Genomic DNA, 6000 nt, shown 5'->3' on the forward strand with positions numbered 1-6000 from the left:
AATGGGGGTCCCTGGGTGGCTCAGTCGGTTAAGTGTGTGACCTAAGCTCAGGTCATGATCTCGCACTCTATAGTTGGAGCCCCACGTTGGGCTCTGTGCTGACAGCTCGGAGCCTGGAGCCTGCTTCGGATTGTGTGTCTCCCTTGCTCTCTGCCCCTCCCCTGCTCATGCACGCACTCTCTCTCAAAAATAAACATTAAAAAAATGTTTTAAATGCTGTAGAATAGGGGCGCCTGGGTGGCTCAGTCGGTTGAGCGGCCGACTTTGGCTCAGGTCGTGATCTCACGGTCCGTGAGTTCGAGCCCCGCGTCGGGCTCTGTGCTGACAGCTCAGAGCCTGAGGCCTGTTTCGGATTCTGTGTCTCCCTCTCTCTGACCCTCCCCTGTTCATGCTCTCTCCCTGTCTCAAAAATAAAACGTTAAAAAAAAATTTTTTTTTAAATAAATGCTGTAGAATAGTGTTTTACATAAAATCATGTTTACGCAATAACAAAAAATGGATACAAGACAGTATGATCTGATTATAAAGAAAGAACACGCGAGAACGAAAAAATGAGCAAGAATAAAGCCTGCCACTGGAATTATAGAAAAAAAAAAAACCTGTGCACATGCACACCTGCCTATTAACTGTTCTTCAACAGACAACTTGTATTTTTTAAACATCTCTAACCCCTCAACAAATTTAGAAATATAGGATTGCAGTAAAAAATAAAAATAGCAATATAATGAGAATGAAATTCTCAACTGAGAATTGAGAATTATGACATCATCTAAAAATAATGAGAAAACTGGCTAAGAACAAGAGCCAGTTATGTACTTGGCAAAACTATAGTATACGACTAACGCTGATGGGATTCAGTGTGAAACACGTAAGTACTGGCATCATGCTCTGGTTTTAGGTGCACTGTATGGAGCCATAGCTCTCAAAGTATAGTTCCCTAGACAGCAACAGCACCTGGTAACTTGTTTGAAATTCAAATTCCAAGGCCTAGCTCTAAACTACAGAGTCAGGGACTGTAGTGAAGTGAGGTTAAAACCAGCCCTCCAGGTGATTCTGATTCACACTAAAGTAAGAACTGCTGGTATGAATCATGTCCCACCTGGATTAAAAATAAATAAATAAAAAGCTTGTCTAACCAAAGAAATACAGGTTTTGCTCAAACCCCTTTCTGTTATTTTAAACTGAACTCCTAAACATGCACTAATCTATTCAACTGTGAAATAAGCTGGAAGTAACTTACATATATTTTTTAAATTAGAATTTTGGAATTTCTTGTTTTAATATAATGCACCAATCACTGCAGAGGAGTGACCTGAAGAAAATCAAATCTAGTTTGTAAAAAGTGGTAAGAAATCAACGTATCTGGAATTTCAATATATCTAACTATCATCTAAAATTTGCAAATACTCTGAAGTTGCTTAACAGCTACGACTATTACAACTGCCACATTTACGTTAACTGATTGTTTTAGTGTCTCACTTCTGACATTAACAGGTTTAAAATAGAAGAGATTCAACAAAATTTTAATTTCTAAAGGGCTATCTCAGTTACTATAGCTTCAAACTTAAAACTGCTGCTATATTTGAGACAAAGACCATTAAAATAACCATGTCCTCTTTCACAAAATTGTAACTGCAACTTTTAAAATAATTTATAATTGGTTATTAATATGAAATACCATTCTCCCTCTTCATGTGGAATCACACTGAACTTCACTAAACTTCCAACTCAGGAACAAATGATTAGCACAACACCTTACATATTTGATACAAATGCTAAATATCAAATCAGAGGTTTCCAAATGTTTTTGATTATGAAACCCCAACAAGAATTTGAGTAAACATCCCTATATATATATTAGTACATGTTATACGTATATACTACTATAGAGTGTACATTATAAAATAACCTAATAAAAATTAAGTAAAGCTAAAATAAACACGAAAGTCAGTTTTGATTTTTTTTTCCCTGAGACCCATGTGCACCTTTGATGCATGCACTCCCCATCTTTGGACTCCACTGCAAAACTCATGTATGGGCCAGCAACCCTGCAAGCGTTCTCTGGCAGTGCCCCTGACCACTCAAGAGGAAGCTGTCAAATGCAGGGCCGAACTGCAGTCTACTTCCTGCTGAGTTCCACATCTGAGACTTGGGTCTGTGATGCTGGCTTCTACCCTTCACCCCATCACCTTCTTCTGCTACCTCTCACCTGCCAACGGGCAACGGAGGAGACTGTGAAGCCAGCAGGCGCAAGAAGAACATAAAAGTACAGACTGTCGTCAAGCAAGCCTAGGTTTGCAGAGCCTGGGCTCTGCCTCTAACTCAGCAGGTGACCCGGGGCCAGGCAGATAACATCTGTAAAACTCATCATTAAAGGGGGTGATAACAGTATCATCTCCCCCGGTTACTACGATGATTAAGTGAGATAAGCTATTATTAGAGCACCTAACACAGTATCTAGACAGTACACACGTTCAATAAATATTTCACTCAAAATTACTACTTCAGGCAGGGGGGAAAAAAAAAAAAACACGTCACCTGGACTTTGTTTCATCAGCCAACTCAGGAAGGGAGCAAGTTAAGTTACAGTGGAAGTAGCTCAAGTAGCAGGGTCTGGCAGATCTGAAGGCCTGATCCACCACTTACAAGCTGGGTGACCCTGGAAATCCACTTTCTCTACGAGAGGCAACCTTCTCATCTGCTCAAATGGAAGCGATGACATAAACCGTATACAAAGTACCCGTCAGAGCCAATATAACTAACCCTGGCAACAGCAAATGGCTACCAATGGTGAGGTTAAACAAACAGCACAGAAACCTAAGTGTCATTCCACGGTCCTTAAGACACATCCATGTGCATGGCTAGATACTAAGAGAGTAAGCATCTCTAAAGTCTGCCGCCAAACATTAATAAATGCACGAGTACTGAACCCCACAGGCATGGTTTGCTTCCCAACTGGACAGTTTACTTGCTCAGGCAACTCATAATGACCCCAGGCAACTCATAGTCTTTCTGCCCACTAGGAGTAGACTTTTTATCCACCCCACAACCGTAAACTAGTCTAGATTGCTGGGACGGTGAGGGGGAGGGGGGGGGATACCAATGATTATAAAGCACATAGGGACCTCAGGAGACATGCTGCTTTTGCACAACAGCAAAAAAAGAGACAGAGAGAGCTCTCAAACACCCAATTAGTTCATAATAAATGAGAAGTAATGCTTTCAATCTATGACCAAAAGAATGAATATTAAGATACATTTATATTTTGTTTTTTATATCATGTGCCTAGTGGGAATGCTCCAAATGTGTAAAAACACCTTAAAACCAAAACTATATTAACATTCACTTAGAAATATACAGGTGAGGGGCACCTGGGTGGCAGTTAAGCGTCTGACTTCAGCTCAGGTCATGATCTGGCAGTTGGTGAGTTGGAGCCCTACGTTGGGCTCTGTGCTGACAGCTCAGAGCCTGGAGCCTGTTTTAGATTATGTGTCTCCCTCCCTCTCCCCCCCCCCCCTCACGTTTTCTCTCTCTCTCTCTCTCTCACTGTCTCAAAAATGAATAAATGTTCAAAAACAATATACAGATCAGATGGCAACTACTCTTGTGGTGAGCAAAACATAGGAAGTTCAATCACTGTTGTACATCTGAAAATAATGTAACATTGCAAGTCAACCATACTCCAAAAAATTTTTATCTTAAAATGTGGCACTGTAAAAAAAAAGCAAAAGAAATAGTTCATCATTTAAGCAGCATTCAGGAACACTAGGGTGTGTTCGGCACTAACCAGACATCCTTGACCCTAGCCTTCAATCTTAGCACGATATCCTGAGACAGCAGCACACCAATAAGCCACCATATAACCAAACTCCGCAAAAGGTCTGGTCGGATAAAAGAAACACAAATCTAACATCATTAAGTAAACCTTTCGTAGGTCTTTTTCACAAATATTATTACAAAATCCCCAAAGAGTGTAATCACGCAGCTCTGATTGTCACCACAAGAGGTGGGATAGCCAGAAGCCAGACCAAGGAGAACTCCTCCCAGAACCCCCACAGGGACCCGCCGCCCCCTCCGGCCAACAGCATTTCCACCTGTACAACTTTCTGCGATTCAAACGGTCCAGGCTCCCTGCAACCGTGACATTATAATCCTGTATGATATACTAAGGTAATAATAAACACGAAGCAACACGGTAAACACAGGCAACGTGACTGAGCAAAGTTTGGGCTTCGGCAAAACATAAAACTAGAAGCCAAGCAAAACCCAGCAAAGAAGCTACGTGTTGCCTCAAAACCAGAGAGCCCAAAAGAGACAGGAGTGGACAGCATGCTCTCCCCCGCACTCTAGAAAACCCAGACAGCCCCAAAGCAGGTTCTAGAAGCGACGGCTTCCCGGGACCGCGGGCCAGGGGCCGGCCGCAACGGCGAGACCCCCTCCCCCGGCAGTGGTCACGCGGGACCAGGGGCTGGGTGGGGGCACGGGCCCGCGGGCGGGGGCGCGGCTCGGGTGGGGGTGGGGACGCGGCGGCCCGGCCCCCCTCTCCGGGCTGCGGTCTCCCGGCCCGCACGGCTGCTGGACAGCGCCCACGCCCGCGCGCCCGTGCCCCCGGCGGTCCCCACCCCCGACTTCCCGGGACCGCGCGGCCGGAGGCCCGAGCCCGAGCCCGTGGACAGGCGCCGTGGGGACACGCGCGGCGGTACCTGTGGCGGCAGCAGCTCCCAGGCGGCGGTGGCGGCGGCGGCGGGGGCGGGGCGCGGCGTGCGCGCTCCCGGCCCGTGGTCCGGTGCGTGGTGCCCGCCCTCTCTATGCCGGCCGCCGGGCGCCCGCGCAGCTCTCCGCCCCTTCACCTCTCACCTCCTACCTTTCCCCTCCCGCCCTCACCGCCCTCCGCACGTGCTCCAGAGGCGCGCACATGCGTAGTCGAGCCCCGCCCGCTGCTCCCGCTTGCCCCCTGGCGGACGCCCGCCACAACACACAGAGGGAGGGAGAAGTGGCGGTCCTGGGCTGGGCGGGGCGGGGCGTGAAGATGGGGCAGGGCCCTGAGGACTGCACCAGGGCTTTTGACAGACAGCACCTTCCAGAGAATTTATCAAGAACGTGCACCAGATGCCTATGGCCCCGTTTGGAACAGCGATAAATTAAAAACAACCATACAGATGCACAACAAATACATATGGCTGGAATAACTTCTGCCCATAAAACAGATTTCCCTACAGCCTTTTTAAAGAATAAGTTTTATGAATATTTACTGTTGAAACCTGTTCTTGAAAGATGGTTCAAAATGAGCTGTACAGTATGATCTCATTTTTGTGAAAAGTCATCCACAGAGAAGGAAGGCTCTGGGTGCTGCTGATGTGTGGTGGGCAGATGTGATTGAGTGGCGGGCGAGTTTAGGGTGCTGGGCTTTTTTATCCGCCCAGGGGCATTTAACCATTCATTTTACACATACTGTGTGTCTTTGTTGGAACCGCACATCTGCGTCCACTGAGTTTTTTACTATGTGCCGGGTGCTGAGCTGAGCATTCCTCTGAGCGTCCCGAAAGCCCTTACGTAGGGCTCCTTACTGGGTCTCACACAAGCGGAACAGGAGGGGCCTTCGCCCGCGCTGGGGACACAGCCCAGCGCTGACCATCCCGGGATGCTGCGTGCTGCGACTGCCCGGGGCCCACGCGCAGGGACCTGGATCGCACCTCCTTCGCCCTCGAGTGCCAGGGGTCGGCCCCGCCCCCACCCTGCTGCCCTAGGCATGCTCAGCTCAGCCGCACCCACCCCGGGGCAGATCCTGATCCAGCCCTCAGGAGCGGATGGGACAATGCAAGATGGGACTCCAGCCCCCAGCCCCTCCTAAGCCTTCTTCAAAGAGTCATACTCCTCCCTCACGCCCATTCATTTCCACTGGACTCTGGACCGCCTCTCCAAGGCCGCCTAAGGCTTGCCTCCCTCCCTGCCCCACCACACTATTGTCACAGGGAAATTAAACAATAGTGAGGACAAGTG

At 47.7% G+C, this 6000-nt stretch overlaps 1 protein-coding gene across 1 annotated transcript in view; it reads right to left on the minus strand.

The window, feature by feature from the left end:
- LOC123605608 (SREBF chaperone) overlaps window positions 1–4867 on the minus strand; it is a 73455-nt gene extending 68588 nt beyond the window's left edge. The window contains exon 1 of the mRNA XM_045492717.1: window positions 4704–4867. The gene's annotated coding sequence lies outside the window, so the exon portion shown is untranslated. The remainder of the gene's footprint in view (window positions 1–4703) is intronic.
- Window positions 4868–6000: the final 1133 nt, after the last annotated feature.

Source organism: Leopardus geoffroyi, chromosome A2, assembly GCF_018350155.1.
Source record: "Leopardus geoffroyi isolate Oge1 chromosome A2, O.geoffroyi_Oge1_pat1.0, whole genome shotgun sequence".
Taxonomy (NCBI): Eukaryota; Metazoa; Chordata; class Mammalia; order Carnivora; family Felidae; genus Leopardus; species Leopardus geoffroyi.